Source organism: Haliotis asinina, chromosome 2 (assembly GCF_037392515.1).
Source record: "Haliotis asinina isolate JCU_RB_2024 chromosome 2, JCU_Hal_asi_v2, whole genome shotgun sequence".
NCBI classification, from domain to species: Eukaryota; Metazoa; Mollusca; class Gastropoda; order Lepetellida; family Haliotidae; genus Haliotis; species Haliotis asinina.
This window is the reverse complement of record NC_090281.1, coordinates 64,338,529-64,358,727: the sequence shown is the minus strand read 5'-3', so window position 1 is coordinate 64,358,727 and position 20,199 is coordinate 64,338,529. Positions and strand designations below refer to the sequence as shown.

Here is a 20,199-nt window from a genome sequence, read left to right as displayed (position 1 = left end):
TCAGATAAGTTTTGTGGCTTGTCAACCACTTGCCGCCGCTCATACTCTCTGATCAATATTCAGCAAAATGTATATTTCCCACATATTCTATACTTTCATATAACCACTCAATAAAGTTCCTGACCATAAAACGAACATCAACAGTGATACTCACAACGGTGTGTCCCCGGTGACTAAATGCTCACATGTTCCTATCCAACTCGGACTGAAGTCAGTGACACGTAACGTATCGACCGGTATAATCTCCAGCAAATCTCCCATATACCCCTAGCCACCAATCCCTGTATGAGTGTACACAAAGGTGGGATCTACTGATATTGTTTCTTCATAAAAGACATTGTCAAACAGGACAAGCTCATAGGTATATGATGACTGGTTACATATGGATTACATTACCAAGGTAGATAATCTAGGCATTGGTCATGGTGCAAACAGTCGTGTTGACCGTCCAGTGGCTGAATGTAGTGAATAGGTCAATAATTCAGTGGATAAGATCGTTCTTTGTATGATGTAACATAACTTGATCAAACACACACGTTTTCCGCGTGACTTCTTTGATGAGAATTTTAGAAGCATGATACTTTTCTGGAAATGCAACTTGTTAGGTCTGTGAAAGGCGACGTTTCACTGGCTTGACAACGAAACAAGAATCTATGTCAAAACGTCAAAACGTCGCCTTTAGAATAAAAACACAAAAACAACCCCAATTAATCTCTGGTAACAATTGTCTGTGTGTTTTTTTTTCTTTTCATTTGCTCTTGGGTAAGTCTAAAGTGCAGAGGTTGTGATGTCGAGTGAATTTTTGCACATACGTACAAGTGCATTCCTCTGTTTCATTTGAATGATTTCACCCTCAGAAGAGGTTATTCATATAGGTGTCGAGGTAGTGTTTAGTTTGAGTAAAGAGATCGATACAATATTGATCTTCAATAATCTCCTTTAACCCATGCATGGGGGAAATAATCTGACGACATGTTCAGGAGGTGATATATAGAGAATACTACACGAGGTGTCATTACATACGAATTATACGAAACAAGTGTCCTTAACTGAAGGTGACTTCAACAGAAAGAAGAATTATAAGAAAGCAATGTCCTTCCTATGGATGTCAGATACCACAGGAATATCACAAGTTCCGTATAATTCGTATGTAATAAGACTGGGTGTGGTGTTTTATTCATTACCCACGTTTTACACGCATTAAAATGGCAAAATAGCGTATTTTTGTTATTGTTATGGTTTCAAACCGAAACTGGTTTCAGAAAGACGTGGCGAAAGAATGTTGTATTCCTGTAGACCTTTTGCATGATGTCACACTGTAGTGACTACGTCTGCCCCCCTTTGAAACCGACGTTACGATATATGTCTGTTGTTATGGACTCGAACAACCTCCTACAATAAACTCCGTAGCACCCCGTTTCTTGGTTTGCTAACGTCACTGGTGGAAACATTGCGTTTATGTCTTTCGACGGATATAATGTCTCGATTCGACTCACAGTCAATGCATATAGGTTGTAGAATGAATTCAAGTGTTTGTTATGAATGGAAACGAAGCTCACTCACAACGTGACGTAACTGAGAGGTCATTGGTTATCCAATCAAATCGTTAGAATCTCAGATCAAGTCGTTATGACACAGGTCTACACGGTACGACACATGTGTGACGTACGAGATTAGTATGCAACTACCCATGCGTTGACCACGTGGCTAATAAACAGATATACGCTTCAGTTTTGACATTTCTCAGGATATAGAACGCTACACAAATGTAACCTTCTATGCTTTAAATCTTAAACAACATACAGTTAACCTTTTCCCAGAGGGATGTAAACTGGGCTGCCTTTATGCAAGTGTAAGAACATAAGTCAAATGACCCCACTAATACTTGACTAATCATTGGAGAAAGTGATAAGGGATTACATTTGTTCATTGGTTTGAAGTTGTTGATTTTTGTACTGAGCAATATTCGAGCTATGTGACAGCAGCTTGTAAATAATGGAGTCTAGACCAAACAATTCAGTGATCACCAGCATGAGCAATATTTACAGTCTTCTAAAACTGGGGGAACTGAATTAGATACATATGTAAACCGTTCATACTTACTAAGCCTCGGAAATAGTTTTTCTTAATAAAGTTGAACCGGTTGTGCCATTCATTCATTCATTCATTTACTCCCTTAGTTACCTACATTATTTCATGATGACCCACAACTACATTAAGCCTCTTTCACGGGCATTCTAGATGTTTTGTAGACGAAGGATGAAGACTATTTTTATGTATATATAGTCTGGTTCATAATTATTGAGAATTTTTCTTCTTACTTTGAGCTATCCTAACACCTCAACTGATTCACTGATACTTAAAACTAAGTAATGGTATAAGGGAAGTAACTCATCTTGGCCTACTGAGTATAGTACAATTAGAGTTACCTCCCCTGAATTTGTAGCAGACGTCATTTTCCTCAGCACTGTCAACAATGTCTGTTGAAGATAAAAGAAGGTTGATTTTTGAGTTGTGTAATCAAGGAATTGATGATGTAAATACATTGGCAGAGAGAACAGGAACTCCTCTTTCTACTGTGTATAGGATTAGGAAGAATATTAAAGAGGGAAAGGATTTTGGGCACCAGAATGGAGCAGGGTGACCCAGAAAATTGGACTTCTCAGATCGCGTCCGGCTGGGAAGTTTAGCGTCTAAAAAGCGAAGGGCAAGCATCTCCAACATCAGGTATGAAATGATAGAAAGGGGATCAACAGCTGTATCAAAATCTACAGTTAGAATAAATTTGATTGATCTTGGATGGGAGAAAAAGACTGGAATTCCTTCTCCTCTCATGAAACAAGAACATAAAGACAAGTGTGTTGAGAGGTGTTTGGCACATGAAAACTTTGACTGGGAAAATGTGATTTTTACTGATGAAAGCTCAATATGGGTATATCCCAATAATGTGAAAATATGGACAAAGTCTGCGTCAGCACCGTTGTATCGACGACCTAAATACAGCCCAAAGTTTCATGTATGGGGAGGGATATCCTTATTAGGAACGACCCCGCTGTGTGTGTTTGAGGGAAATCTGACAAGTCAACGCTACACTAACATATTAGATAATTTTCTCCTTCCAAGTGCACATGTGTTTTATGGAAATGACTGGATTTTGCAGCAAGATAATGATCCTAAACACACCGCAAAACATGCCAAGCAGTGGTTTCAGGAGAAAAATGTGACTGCATTACCATTTCCTGCATATAGTCCTGACTTAAATCCCATTGAGAACATTTGGGGGATGATGAAGGAATGTGTGAATCAAAAGGGGTTGACAAAAATTGAAGACATGAAGAGAGAAGTGGTCCGATACTGGGACAACATAACTCACGAGACACTAACCTCTCTGATAGGAAGTATGCCTACCCGTCTTAGACTGTGCCGTGAAGCTCAAGGAGACTTGATAAAATATTAAATTGTTACCTACACAACATGAAAAGGTCAGTTCACTTTCACAATACATTCAATTTTATCTGATTTGTTCTCGTTTAATAATATGAAATGCTTTAGCTATTCTCAATAATTTTGAACCATACTGTACAACATCTTTATTCTGTATGGGCGACCTTTCGACTTGCTTAACTTGGCATTAGACTATATGTCGAAATGTCTCATCGAGAATAAAGAGGTTTTATGTCCATAGAATAGTCCTCATGAAGTCATGAAGCAACAGTAATTGTTTGACTGAAGAACTTGGTAAAAGCGTCATAGTATTAAAGGGCATTATGGTAAATTGGCAGAGGATCAGTATCAACATTTGCCTTGATTTTGCTGTTTGTAGAAAGCCCCATACTGAGATGTTTACACTTCATGAATATTGAGACAGGGGCATATATATTACACATTTATTTCAAAAAGCAGAAATTATCCAGAAATTCCTTGGTGCTTTCTTCAAAACGGCAAACGTTACAAATCGTGCCATCACTGCCAGAAAAAATAACAGTGAAAAAATATACCTAAAAACCAACATGAAACACCGCGATAAGAATGCAATACAAAATATCTACTTACGCTTCTTTCCCATCTATCCTTTAAGAGAAATTGGTGGAAATGTGCTAGAGGTGGCATGATGAAATGGTGATCAAATATAACTTCACGATGTCTTGTTGCCTCAAGGAACTGATCTCAATCAACCGCCAATTTCAACACAAGATAACATCTTGACACTTCACAGTCCTGCAACCTGTAAGTTTCATGATTGAAACAACGTGGAAACTTATCCTACAAGCTCAAATGAACATCAGCGTGAATTATTCAGTATTGTTATGGGTAGTTGTAGCTTAGGTGTCGTATCTGAGGCGGTGATTAATATGAAAGACGTCTTCAGACGGACGAGGGTCGACTTTTCAACCCTTGTTGGTGGATTGGATGTGAATAATTTACACTGTATCCTTGGATGTGAGTACAACAGTCTAGGAGTCTTACATGATGCTATTTCGCAGCCTAGGTGTTAATACCTTGTGAGATTCAACAGTGCTGGCGATGTTGTGGTTTGTTATTAACCGCACATGACGCACATGACTATGTTATCACATTCGTTGCAACGAAAACAAACCCGAGCCACTAGATCTTTGATAGCATCTCTTCGGATGAGCAGTTTGTTACATTTCATTACGACAAACAAAGCCTATCACGTCATGTAAGTATATGTCATTATCTGAATATATTTGTTCCTTCATTCAATGAATACATAAGAACACAAAATACTAACATTACATTTACCCCTGCATGTGCATTCATGGGAAATGTATATTTCAATCAATTATGCAAACAAGAATGTTCTTTGACACACAGTTACAAAATAAACATTGTTACATCTAGAGTTATGAGAAGGGTACTTTTAGTAGATCTTCAGTCACACCAAGGATTGATATTTTTTTGTTTCACTAAACATTAATTCAAAACGTTGACACTGTTAAATATTTTACGACACAGAGACAGGTTGTCAGTTGCACTTCTGGGGGTGAAACAATTGAATACTTTTAAAGTCTGGGATCGGGTGGTTCTGGGATTTGCATTGGGCACGGTATATATTAAGTTGTGACGTGTGGCCCTGTGCACAGAGTTCAGGTCACAATCAGTTGAAGTTAAGCAACATTGAGCGCCAAGAGTCTTTGGCAGGTCAGCTTACCTTCTCAGAGTTTTTAAAACTTCCATTCTGCCCCACAACGAAGCACATGTGATACATGTGGTCTCACCCCATGCAAGTGAGTTTATGTAATAAACCTGCATCTGTTCACCTAGCAAAACTGGCTACCCTGTCATATAAGTTGTAAGACTATTAACTTTCTAGCGCCGAACAGGCAGTGCTTTACTTCTGGTAATGATAATCAGATTGACAAATTTGTATCGGATATCATATATCAGGAATATGGTAGCTGTGTTTGACGATTTTCTAGTTAAGCTATACGGATGATTATCCTAAAAATGCGCCAAGTGTTGTTGTTGTTGTTGTTTTTCTATAATAAGATTTGGAGAAATGGAACCACAATGACATCACTGTCCAACTGCTCTGGACAACTTTCTGCTTTACTGTCCCTCTACTCTAAGCCACTTTCTGTCTCACTGCGTTATTGCTCTGGACCACTTTCTGTCTCATTGTGCGGTTGCTCTGGACCACTTTCTGTCTCATTGTGCGGTTGCTCTGGACCACTTTCTGTCTCAATGTACGGTTGCTCTGGACAACATTCTTGTCACACTGCCGAGCTCAACTGTGCTACATTCTCTTTTCCCATTTACGTGTGACACTAAATGGTCAGTTAAATACTTAGACTCATGTCTAAGGAAAGCAGCCAAGATATATCACTGGACCCTGTCCGTGTAGAATCTCTTTGGGGAGAACTTGTGTCACTGTTCATTAAGACTCTGACCTACACAGTCGCGAGAACCAAGTGATCACTATATGTCCCGAGTGAATAAATGCGTTGATGACGTTAAACATAATTTCAGTAATTGTCCAGCTACACAAGACGTTATTTACATTTAGGTAAACAATAGAATAACCGGTTCCATTTGAACTAAAGTTTGCTACTGCTACAATTCATCACAAGAATGTTACAGAATACACAGCGAATGGCATGTCTGTCCTGTTACCATTTACATGAACACAATATGACTTAAACTGCATCAAACACAATAACTTAATTTCATTACATTTACGATCAAAATCGGGATCCAGTCTCAAATGTCTCTGGCATTACTCATTTTCACTAGCAGCAATATTAGCTGTGACTTGACTGGAAGAAATACGATATGATCAGAATGGGTGTGATTCATCTTGCACGTCCATTTCTAAATCAAAGCTGTTTGTGTCGAGGAACATATTTACAGTAAGTTTCACATTTTGAAGTAATATATTATTTGTAGATACATCAAGATAAATATTTTCACAAGAATTCATTAAAAATGTGTTCCTGAAACATGTTAACACGTCTCTCGTAACCTCTGTGTGATGACTCAAACTTTTTATCAGTTTATCAGGATTTGCTGCATTTCAGATGAGATTTAAAAAGGAGCTCGAACTATCTGTCTACCAAGGATATTATGTAATACATTAATTCCATAAAGAAAAATAACTTGCTATTGATTCACCACAAAATAGGACATATCTGAAAAACAAAACTGGTCTCTTAACAAAAACAAGAAAAAGAAAAAGAAAAAGAAAGAAAGAAAGAAAGAAAGAAATCGATATCTGCAGAATTTGGGCTACCGTGCCTAATATCGATAAAAAGTGACAAACCACTTCATGAGATATCGCGCACAACAGTTGTTTGGGTGGACTGACGAACGGTGGGTAATTTTAAATCTGTAGCTTTGCGCTACATGCGTGTTGTGGGATAAAAGGGTCCAAAAGGCAAAACCTCTTTGAATAGGACACAATGAATACAACCCATGTGACCATTTATGTAAACATACTATGAGGACCAAAATGATTTCCTTGGGTACCATCGAAAATAATTATATGAAGAATCTTTATGCACGCATGTTACACAACTATCGGCATTACTGTGCTGTTAAATGACCCCAAAGATCCGAGTTTTACATACTGTGTTAGTTTATACATTTTGTCTTGATTTTACACAATAGGGTTGTACAACTGTGAAGGTGCACACAAACCGAAGAGCAAGAGCTGGATTCAAACCACAGCATCGTGCCCATCAGCCCTGCACCCTTTTAAGGCAAGTGACACATATAGTAGTGAGTGAGTATATTCTTATGCCGCCTTTGGCAATGTTCCAGCAATATCGAGGAGGTTGACACCAGAAATGGTCTTTTTGCATTGGGATTAGATCCCGGGTCGTCAGCGTGACGAGCGGACGTTTTAACCACTATGCTATCCCAACACATATTGTAAGCATGCGTGCATTAGAATATCATACAACATATACTCTTTTATCTGAACCTAAACATATCAACATAGACGCCCTTCTCAATGGAACAAAGACAAGTCACTCAAGATCAGTCCTGTTCTGAGCTCGACATAGTAATAATCATCACCCATGGGCTATTGCAATATATCTGGATTGGTGTGGTTTTTTTTGAACACCTGATCGGCTACAAACGTGGATCATAAATACTAGTCAGAACACAAGCAGCGATTTCAGGTAATCCTCTCGTTTTAAAAATAGTTGCTGGGTCGGTGTAGGGCCAAAGAGATTATTCATTAACATGTACACACGCCAGTCGCGTTGAGCTTGACTGGAAGGCTATGCATAATTTAGCACACAAGCCAATTTCAGACACGTTGATACTCCACGTAACACCAAGACTGACACTTTTCTGGTCGAGTGATGGTATGTTGATATGCAATCAGTGTGACATATCTGTTTTCGACATACCACGTGACATGTCTGTATTTCTGAAGCTACCGCCCGGTGTAGTACGCAACTCTGTTGTCTAAAAGTTCAAATGTCCTCATGCATGAAGTTGTGATAGCGTTGGTGACACCAGCGTCTTTACGTACAGCCTACCGCCTTCGTCGTTTGATGTGAAAGCTTGACGGGTGCCAGATTGCACTTTGAGATATTTTTGTGGTCTATTTTGCAAGGCAGTAATTCTTTCCCCAAACATCCCGGTATTTGCCGTTCCTTTTGATTAGTCTAAAGAGTCCGCAGAGTTGTTGACCATAATATACTGAACCGCAAAATAAATGCAACTCTTTTCTTTTGTGTAGCTTTTAATGGGAGAGGTAAAAATGAACGCTTACATTTAAGTAAAAATAATTATTGAAAATTTTCGAAAGTTACGCTTCTTTTGCCTTCCGTCATAGTCAAGCCCAACGTCCTTAATGTGGAAGATCGATCATTGTTGGGTTAGCGAATTAGGAATTCTTTTCATATGTATGTCTGTACACCTTTTGTGCACGGTTGGCCTTGACACGGGATTTCGGTAAGAAGAAGGTTTTACTATCCACGTAGAATTCAGAAGATGTTCGTTATGTCAGTGCCAATATATCACTTGTTGATTTGTTAATATTTTCGTATGCATTTGTAAACTTTTAGTCTCCATCGAAGACAGTAGATGGCCTAAATATTGTATTTCGATATATTCTGGGTTTGTATGTGTATAGTTGAAAGCAGTATTATGTGGAATGTATGCCGATGTAGTTTAAAATAAATGAAGTTTCAATACTTGCAGATTTGAAGATGAACGCATACATGTAAAACGTGTCTGAAGAATGTAGTCGGTCTGAGATTATTAAACAAGGACTTTACCATAACATAAGCATATACTTTCCAGAATTATCGCTTAACAACCTCGTATTAATATGAAAGAAAGATATTCCAATCTTTGATACTAAACTTCCATAAGAAGCGGAAGAAGGTTGGTCTTTTAGTGCTTCCTTGTGTAAGTGGGCTTAAAGTACCGTTTTGAGTTCCTAAACTTACAGCTGTGACAAAATGCTCGACCATATGATTTGGACAAATAATAGAGACCAGAAAGAGAGATGACCCATGCTTTATGTTTCTGCAAATAAACAAAACTCTTAACAGTGTTGGACCACCTTTGGGGTCGCGTTCACATACATTAACGTGAAGGTCTAGGTACCTATACCCGAGTATAGTCCTATTTAAGGAAAGGTGTACACTTGTTCACAGTACAATAGTGGTAGACATGGAAGTGAGTTTGTTCACGATCACGTCACAGAGTCAACAACTAAACAGCGGTAGCCTGACAAGAGTGAGGAAGCTCGTTCTGACGAAGTTCGTAATTCAGAGACTGCTAGCATATATATTCATGTTATCAACTCACATTATCTAGATGAGATATTACTGCTTTCCATGTAGCTCACGCTAAAACGCCTCTTACAAACACGAGATCATATATTTAAGCATCGAAAACAATGAAACGGCCATCCAACTTTAAGCACACCTTATATTCAGGTATTTGTCAGAATTCATTATTTCTGGGACGCCTGTTTCGTCAATTAGTTTCGTTTGATTTCAAACGTATGGGAGTAACAGGAAAACATTCTAAGATTGTTTCACTACAGCTATGCGGTATGACACAAAACGAGGTGAGGTTTGGTGAGGCAAGGTGAGTTTTAGTAAGGTGAGATTTAGTGAGTTGAGGTGAGGTTTAGTGAGTTGAGGTGAGTATTGGGTACGATCGCATTGAAGATCATTGCACTCATATAGCAATGCACATACACGTATGTGCGTACATGCTCATGTGCATGCATGCATGAATTATGCGCTTGTGCGTGTGAGTCGCTACCCGTAAAATTTTAATCCAGAACAATGTTCGTTCTATACAGTGGGGCAATGGGACAGCCTGGCTCGTAACCCGTAATGCCCAGGTTCGAGTCCTCGAATTGGTACAACGTCTCAAGCCATATCTGCTGTCCCCCGTCGTGATATTACTTAAAACGAAGTAAAAATAAGTTCACTCTCTGTTCTACAGTGCTACAATACCCCACTCAATATACTGAAACTTTCCCTAACGTTCGCCTTGACGCCGATCACCACTGCAACAAGTGGCTACAACAAACATAGCTCCTTCTCCCATCTGGACGGACAGGCCAGGCCAGGGATCGAAGGGTGGCCTTTCCACCCTATCCACTTGATCATTCTTTTTTCAATCCAGCTCAACAAGATTCACCTTTACATAATAACGATTTCATGAAATTTCATTCACTATTCAGCGTACTCACGTGGTCTCGTGTAATACTCCATTTTGAATATCCACTGTTAGTAATGTACGGTATAAGAAGAACCAAGGTGTCGTAGAACTAGACAGTAAAGTAGTGTTGTAGTGGCCGGGCGTCTGTGGACGTAGTTACGGCGACATCAAAACGGTTATACGGTGTCAGTTTACATTACTTTACTCTACCCGACAAACCAAGTCCTTTTATCACCCCGATAACAAAAGGCAGATTAGAGGATTGCGGGTGAGCTACCTTTATATACCCAAGTAATTGTGAAAATCAATACTCCTCTCGGGTGGCTTGTCACTTATTACGGGTATCGGACAACCCATTACACAAGTAGGGTACGTCATGTAGAGGTCTTAACAGTTTTCTTGCACGAATCTTTGATAAAGTCAATATCGAATTAGTTATTTGTCTCTGGATTACCATGTCGTGTTATAATGCACATGCATTTTGTATTTATTAGACTGAAGCAACTTCCATTCACACTTGTATGAGTGTTTCTGTTACCTATACCCTAAACTGAAGATAGCGTTCTGTACAATACTTGACAAAACAGCTGCTAAGACCAATCGACAGCGGACAAGAGCAAATTTATCAAGAAAGCTCCGCGTCATCTAATCCTAAAAGGTGAAATCGGTACAATCACAGTATTGTCAACTGCAATTGTCCTGGTAAATATACTTGTTCTATACTCCACCTGGGTCTGCATGACCCTTGTTCGAGATTCTCATTAGTCACTCACATGCCAGGCTCATGTTCAGAGAAATGAAGTAAGTGAATGATCAGTGAGTTTAGTTTTACGCCACACTCAGCAATATTCCAGCTATATGGCGGCGGTCTGTAAATAATCGAGTCCAGTGGCCAGATAATCCAGAGCATCGATCTGCGCAACTGGGAACGGATGACACGTGTCAACGTGTCTGCGAGTCTGACCAACTGACCAAGTTAGTCGCCTCTTACGACAAGCACGGTCGCCTTTTGATGGCAAGCATAGGTTGCTGAAGGCCTATTCTACTTTGGGACTTTCACGGGTCAGAGCAATGAAGTGTTTCATGAGGCAGCACAATGGGACAAGCGCTGTTCTGTTCCAGCATTTATACATTACATAAAACATATCTCACAAAACGTTTGATATAAATTGTAATATTCTTGACTGGCACATTTACAAGCTTACCCTCTCCACTAAACAATAAAGTGACATGTTTATCACTTGATTCGCATGCAGCTATTTCGTAACGTGTCATCTTATTATAGACCGGGTTTGTTGAGAGACGCGATATGCAGGAGTGAGTGAGTAGTGGTAAAGTAATATTATGAGCACTTATGATATTTCAGGTATGTTACTGACATGATGAAATGTATACCCTATCTGGCTAATAAGGGTTGGCCGCGGGTGGGGCCTGGGATGTGTGAACCCGTTAACAGCGACATGATGAGACAAACACAGGTGGTCAGAATAGATACAAGTGTATACGCTCCGTGTTAGATATTAGATTGAGTGAGTATGTTTTTACGCCGTTTTAGCAATTCTCCAACAATAGCACTGTTTCGGGCATCATAAATGGACTTCACCTGTTAAGCATTTGAAGTTGGTTTCACTCAGAAAAGACAATAATTTTTATGCTTATATTTCCTACTATGAGTCCGTTCTATTTACGTGAAAAATCTTGAACAAGGCCCTTTTGCCCTTGGAGCGATAAACTGGCATTGTGGTTGAAGCGTTCACTCGTCACACTGAAGTTCGGGTCTTGTTATCACTAGAAGCGTCGTTAAACAGTACCCACTAACTTTAATTATGTTAATTACAAGATAAACTGTATCTACTCTGTTTAATCTAACACGGGTGTCAATCTTAGCTTAACCTCGTGACCCAACATCAGCATCGTGTCCACAGATTATCGTACTGGTGCACTCTGTTTCAAACACGTTATCGTAACGATAAATACATAGACTGAGATAATATTATTATCTGTAAACAACGATGTTCAATAAAGTGCTGCATGAAGCATCATTAATTAACGCGAAAGGTCTTTATGAACGGGTCTATTCCGGGCATCTGTTGATAACGAACAAGATTCACGGACTCAAATTTACTTGATTAATCATACAGTACACAGTCCGTACATCAGCCTGAAATGGTAGCTCTGGACGAAGAGGAAATCCAATGGGAGCGACATTTAATCGTGGTATGTATGTGAACTAATGATAACATTTCTTACACAGAATATACATACCAGGACCCCTGAAGGTCCCGGGGTAGAATAGGCCAACAGCTTGCCATAAAAGGCGACGATGCTTGTCGTAAAAGGCGACTAACGGGATCGGGTGATCAGGCTCGCTGACTTAGTTGACACATGTCATCGGTTCCCAAATACGCAGATCGATGCTCACGCTGTTGACTCACGCTGTTGGTCCAGACTCGATTATTTACAGACCGTCACTATACAGCTGGACTATTGCTGAGCGCGGCTTAAAACTAAACCAACTCACTCACTCAATGACGGATTGTACATTTCAGTCGTGGGAAAGGCTCCAAACGTCATTCCTATTGGTACAATATCACTGAGAATTCCCGTTTAAACCGGACATGCAACTACGTCGTTCAGACAGATAAAGCTATTGTCTTGGAGATGAATACCGATCAGTGACTTCAGATGTGACAATGAGTATACTAAGCGTACGTGTATGTCCATCTGACTTTCAGGGATGGTAAGTTAAAATGATTAAAAATTCTTCTCGTCACATCGAAGACCAGGGTTGGATTTCTAACGTGGGTACCCCTTGTGGAGCCCATTTCTGGCGTTCTCCGCTGTGATATTGCTGGAATAGCGGCCTTAAACCAAACTCATCCACTCACTCTGACGATCATCTTGACAAACTATCAAACACTCTCTAATTAATCATTCTGACCATCACTCTAGAATACCTGACCATATTATAACCTAAATCGAGTCCCTCTGCATGACACAATCAATACCACTTTAACTTGAATCGATTACTTGTAACGTCGGTAGACACGGTTTGACATGTTTACTGCAGTGACGGCTACCGTTGTCAGCAGTGTGGCAGTTTCGGGTACCTACTCAACTTACACCAGGACGACGTAACCATGCGTTTGATCACCTGTGTGTGTTGGAGTGGATTTACTCGCTGCACATGTGTTTTATGTTCTTCTTTATGAGCTGTGTAATAGAGCAAGAGGAGGTAGCTGGGTAAAGTATTCAGTGAGCTCGACATGCTGCATATTTATGAGACAGTGTCGTGTGGTTCGGTTTGTGATTACTTTGCACTCAGGTAAAGGTAAATGTTTTTATACAAGAGGTCTTACTTCTATTACATGTTATATAATTATACTTTGTTTCAGCTAATAGTTGTTTACATGGTATTGTAGTAGTCGCGATCGTAGTTGGAGTGACAGTTGGACAAGCAGAAGCATTAGCATGTATGTTTGCTGTAAAAAGCTGCAGCCGACCAGACAATCCAGTGACAAACATCATGAGCATCGACCCGTCTGATCCCGTGAGTCGCCTCTTACGATGGATAGGGTTGCTGAAAACCCGGTCTAACCCGGATCTTCAAAGTCGAGCAACAGCAGCATCAGTAGAAGCAGCCTTTAAACATTATTGATGACCCCCGACTAGAAAAGGTTGTCTTTAATCCTAGAAAAGACGCGAGGGCCTGTGGCTGCGGGCCTTTTCCTCGACGACACACAGTCCCGTCAGCACTGCTATTTCCGTAACACATTTCAATGACTGGAGTCTTACAAATGTTACAGTCAAGTGCGCTGCATTTCTTTAACCCTGCTGTACTCGCGACAGGGAACTCATTGTTCAGTGAACGGACTGGACGGTGAAATTTTGCACATCTGTGCTGTCATCCTTGAATATTGTCAATCTTATTAGAGTAGGAAGAGACATATAGGCGTCCAGGCTGGTGATCCAGAGAACTTGAGGTGCCGGGATGGAGCCTGCTTGTGATCAGTTGTACACAATTTGGAGTGCAGACTCCTTCAGTGTCGATCAACGTCTCGTGTAAAGTACACTACTCTGTGAACGTAAAGGACCTGGTGGTGACATCATGAACACCAAGTTGCGGGTGCAGCAACGTGCAGTAAACGTGGACAAAGTACTGTAACTGTGCGTTACAGTCCACCAGCTATGAATGGGTACCACGGAAATGGAAAGTCACATTAACTTAGAGCGCCTCGTGGGTGCAGAGTAGTATGGTCCTCAGGGAACTGAGATGGAAAACATGATGTGCCGTTGACACTGGCATCCAGTAACAGAGGGACAAACAAATATCAGTACGATGATAATAGAATTTCACTGGATTCATCCGAAACGATAAATATCAATTTGTTGTTCTGGATACGTATTAGGCGCTGCAGTATATTCTATTGCTCTACCATGGACCTTTCAGACAAAGACACAAGCATGGTGAAGCCCTTACATCAGGATCTAGCCAGGCTACCATCTGTTGTCAGTTGTCAGCAGACTGGTAAGCGAATGTTCATGGGGTCATTTTGTAAAATATGTCACTGTCACAGTCTCCGTCTTGTAAAGTTATAATACAATTTTGAATCATGCAGGATCATGGTTCTACAAAAATGTGCATCACATTAGCAACTTAATAATCAAACCTGTGTCTACATTGAAATTTCGGGCTAGTGAATAATTTTGTGGGCTAGTTTGTCTGAAATGACACAGTCTCGTCATTTTTTAGAAGAGTTGTATATTTGTGGTGACTGCGACAAAGCAAAGATGACTACATCCAGCTACTGAACAACTGTATTTGCATATTGTTCTCACCAGTCAAATCTCTGTCACACCAGCAACCTTTCCAGCTAACCCGACAGGCTAGCAAAATTTGGAAATGTCAGGTCTAAATGTGCACTGATAATTTTACTCCGCTCTAGTTATATATTTACATTTTGATAAAAATGTAGAAAAGAAAAAAGAAAAAATAACGGTGACACTTTTTCTCGGACACATGAACCTGGTCGTGGGGTCGTACCGAGAGACTAGCCTGTGCTTATTTGATATGGCGCTTCACATACGAAACACTAAGCTGTACCTAATTATCGAAAGGGTGAATGAGTTTAGTTTTACACAGCCCTAATCATCAAAAGAAGTAGAAAGGGTCCAAACGCAAGGTGTTGCCTCTAATCTTCCATGATGTGTTCATTTAATATCCATCGCAGATTTGCCCTTGATGTCAGGGATGGAATCTTATCAAGACAGATAAGCAGGATAGAATATTTCCTTGTATTGACTTTTTATATAATATACTGAACAACAAAATAAAACACAAGTTTCGAAAAAAGCTCGAAATGTCATGAAAGTAAGCGTTCATGTGTACCTCTTCTATTTAAAAAAAATGACAAAACAGAGTTGCGTTTCCTTTGCTGTTCGTCATATGAAAACACAAGAATCCCGCACATATTCAAAGTAAAGAACTTAAATAAACATTTTATGGATTTGTAGTTGTAGGGTATCATTGCAATTTGTCGGATATCACACATGTCCTGTATGACATTCCGGCTACGGCTTATCTATTTAATAAACCATGGTCAACTCTGAAAACCTATGAAAATATGACGAATAAAATTCTAAAACTAGTACGAGCATTTATAATGTTTTAACTATGAAAGACAATGTAATATAAACCACTGGCTATAGATAGCTAATATCACCATACTAGGACCATGGAACGTAGAGTACCTTTGTTACCTTCCTGGACCCTAACTGGATTTACGTCATCTCGTCAACCATTGGCGACTGTAGTTTTACATTAACATAACACATATTCTACAACTAAAACGCATGGTATTGCTATGAAAATCCCTTTGAATGAAACTGGACTTACGTTCCAGTTGTGAAGTTACAGTATTATCAACGTGACTACATTGTACATGTACACACTTATGACGGATCATTAGCTACTCCCTACACTCCCTAACCACCAGCATTGTAAAAAAATAAGCAATTTTTAATGTGTTTGTATTTTTAAAAGAACTACAATCCACAGAAAACCAAAATAGCAATACCAGTATCACATCATACATGTACAACACTGGTTGAATTTGAAACTTACCGTATATTCTCCACGGAACTGCTTATATCTATTCCTTTCTCCTCCTCACCCGTCTCTTGAGTATGCACACCCGTTGTGTTCCAGCGAATTAAGCAACGTCAGAGCAAACAATACTTGTCCATTTAGTATAAATATCCATAACTACACATGCCACCTCCGTAATCCTGATACAATCAGTAAGACTCCAAGAAACTAAACCGCCTTAACTTTTCTTCGTAACAACCAAAGCGTGAACAAATCCAGCAACAATCACCTTGTGTTTCAACTAGACAGCTAGACAGAGTAACAGTGTATAGTTCAATGTTCGCCTTGTCAATGGAAACCATCACACCATGCGAATAAAACTCAAATCGCAGAATTAACATCTTCGAAGCCAAGCCTGGGGGCGTTTAAGCATAACATTATTACAACAGTGGAGGACGGCTTACGCAGGTGTAAATCGTAAAGTAATACCCCGGCAATGAAGTCTTAATAACTCTCCTTGACATGTTGCTCTATATTGATTGACATATGCTGTTTTGTTGGACATATGTTGGGGAGGTAGAGAATGTCAAATCTTCGTATCTGAGATCCTTTCCTATTGGTCAATAGCACGGAAAGAAAACGTCTTAACTCTTGCCAGTGGTGTCGATTGTGGATATCTATTGTGGATATCTATATCTATTTCTATGGTAGATATTACAAAATAAATCATCTACATGTCGCTTTGATGTTTCTGAGGAAAACAGGAAGTATGGTGAAAGCGTGTATTTTCTTCTTAAAACTCGTGGGTAGCCTAGTGCTTAAAGCATTTGAAGACCCGGGTTCTATTCCCCACATGGGTACAATGTGTGAAGAAGATTTGCGTTGTCCCTCGCCGTGATATTGCTAGATTATTGCTAAACGCAGCTTGAAACCCAACTCACTCGTTCACTCCTTCATAAAGAATGACAGTCTTTCGAAATATGTGAATAGCGGAAAGGGTCAAACGTCACTTGGCCAAGGAACGCCTGAAAAACTGACCAACTGTAGATTGCATGTTACTAGCATATGGTAAATATATATGACAATATAGCATAATATAACCAGGTGTTTTACTGACCGCTTGCGGCCATACAGTCAGAATGAATATAATTATCGAGAGAGGTGTCTCTGGGTCAGTGCCGGGTCGTTTAAGCATCGGCCACCCGTAAAGATCCTGGTTAGAACTGATCTTTAGTAACACATGCTTGTCGTGAGAGGCGGCTAATGGAATCGGATGGTTGGACTAGCTGACATAGTTGAAACATGTCACCGAAACCCAGTTGCGTAGATCGCTGCTAATGTTGATCACTGGAATGTCAGGTCCAGGCACGAGTATTTACAGACCGCCACCACATAGCTGGAACATGCAGAATACTCAGCCACTCACTTTAAGCATTGACACACATTGTACATAACAAGTGGTAAAGCTGTACGACTTGGCTATTTATACTACCCATCAGAATTTAGACTCACTAGTGCAAATGTAGCCAACTGTTGTAAACTTGTTTCTGCAAAATTGTATATACCGTTTACCAGTACTGTTTACACATGACTTGATGATACAAATACAAATTTGTAATACAAATTCATAACGCTGAAAAGATTATTGTCATGAGTTCAATAAACGATGAAACTCATGGAAAAGTGGCGAATTCTTAACAACATTTTAAACCAAAACATTGTACATAACAAGTGGTAAAGCTGTACGACTTGGCTATTTATACTACCCATCAGAATTTAGACTCACTAGTGCAAATGTAGCCAACTGTTGTAAACTTGTTTCTGCAAAGTTGTATATACCGTTTACCAGTACTGTTTACACATGACTTGATGATACAAATACAAATTTGTAATACAAATTCGCAACGCTGAAAAGATTATTGGCATGAGTTCAATAAACGATGAAACTCATGGAAAAGTGGCGAATTCTTAACAACATTTTAAACCAAAACGCAGATGTCAACATGCACCATATTTGCACATGCTTTGCAGTGAAATTGTACAAAGAGTCATTCTGATATTTTTTAAAACATTTTCTACCGATTTTGCAATAGTGAAACAAGTAAAACGTGTCTTTGATATTTTAAAAAGGCGTTTAGGAAAATTTGAAGTTATCCTTGTTAACATTTTTGTTTGCAAAGTAACATTTTCTTTCCATTTTACACGCTGCAATAGCAATCGCCGAAACGTTGGATAACAGTTTCTTTAATTCATGAGTGCGCTGTGTCTTCACAGACTTTTGTGCCGTTATCAAACAGGGCATTTCTTAACACGTTGTTCACTATTAACCATTGCGTAACCAACTGTTTTGCACAAAAATGGAACTACATGAGACCAACTACTTCGGGGGTATTGTAGTAAGCATTTATTTCCTTTCTTGTGGATTCTAGATACATCTTCAAATAATATTAATGTTTTTGAGTGAACAAACCCATTTAAACCTGCAGTGGAAGCATCAAAGACCCAAACATACTGCTAGAAGTATTGATTCTAGATACAATATGAAATGATAATTTTCATTTTCAAGTGAACAAACCAATTTAGCCCTTGTCCTGCTACCAAAGCCATCAGAGGCCCGAACATAAAAACATAACTGTACATCAGATATCGCTACGGTTCCATGTAATCCTCCACATGGAGTCCTTTATCACACCAGTTCATGTTAAAAACAATTTATTAAGATTGTATATAAATTATTAATCTTGCCAAGGTACCCAAAGGCCCCGCCATGTCCCATCGATATATCAATTTAGCTATAAAATTGTCCATGTGGGTGTTTCTACACATTCCCTAAGGCAGTCTCTATTAAGCGTTGACAGAAGAAAAGCAGCACTTTGGGATATTTTTAGCAAGTCTACAAGAGCATGATGCTCGTATGCAAAAGTTCCGACAGTTACTATGTTCAAATAATTCTTATCTTAAATCAACACCATTTGACAGTGAACATTCTGTGTCTGATGAGAAAAAAAATGTGGATCAAGAGACCTTTTTTAACGAGCAAAGATTGCAGCATTTGGTCTTTAAGTCCACCACCACATGTGTTGCACAGACAAATATTTTGCATGGGCCACTGCAGAAAAGTTTTCAAAATGGATCATGTTACAAATGAAGACACTGTAGATATGTTTCAGTTGTATATTTCAGAGGAAATGGTAAGTGGTATTGTTAGATTTACAAAGACTGAAGAACATTTCTAGAGATGAATGAAAGTCAGACACGGCATGGGAAGGTACAGATGTTGATGAAATTCATGCCTTTTCAGGGATTCTATCACATGTGGACAGAAAGAGGTTACGCTTAACTTCAATGACTGGCTCCATTTCACACAAATTGGCACCAAACCAGTCCTTGTTCTTCCTTTCAATCTTGCCGAAGGCTGGGATGGCGGTAAACTATTACTATTCGTTACTGCAAAGCCAACTCCGTGTATTCGAGGTTCTTTGGATTGTTTCCCTTTCCAGAAAAACAAAACAAAGCAGCCCCCAAAATGAAAATAAATAAATAAAATAAAAAATAAAAAAATTAAAATTAAAATTAAATATAAATCAAATTTTTTCCTGAGTGCGACTAGAGGGTAACCTGGTTTCTTGGAGGGTCACAGAGCTCATATTGACTGAACATCTACAGAGGGGTCTCCCTCCTGAAAATAATCGGAAAGATATTCGCCCCCATCCTCCTCACTAGCCTCCAGACACTGGTAGCCCGAGAGTACCCAGAGTCACAGCGTGTCAGCTGTAGGAGAAGTGCGGTGGGAAGGGGAAGCCACTGTATCTAGTTTTCACATTGTCCTAACAAAGTCATTTGACATGGGAATCAACCGCCGTGTAGGAGAGGTTGTAGAAACCATGACCAATCTGTCCAAAAGGGTGTGAGACAAGAAGCTTACAGACAATACCAGGATGCGTGTA

At 39.5% G+C, this 20,199-nt stretch overlaps 1 protein-coding gene across 2 annotated transcripts in view; it reads right to left on the bottom strand.

Annotated features, from left to right (window-relative positions):
- LOC137272797 (uncharacterized) overlaps positions 1-10,470 on the bottom strand; it is a 41,231-nt gene extending 30,761 nt beyond the window's left edge. The window contains exon 1 of one of the 2 annotated variants that reach the window (XM_067805194.1): positions 10,196-10,470. The gene's annotated coding sequence lies outside the window, so the exon portion shown is untranslated. Of the gene's footprint in view, positions 1-154; positions 214-10,195 lie in introns of those variants that run through there. The other variant, XM_067805195.1, reaches the window with a different exon arrangement.
- Positions 10,471-20,199: the final 9,729 nt, after the last annotated feature.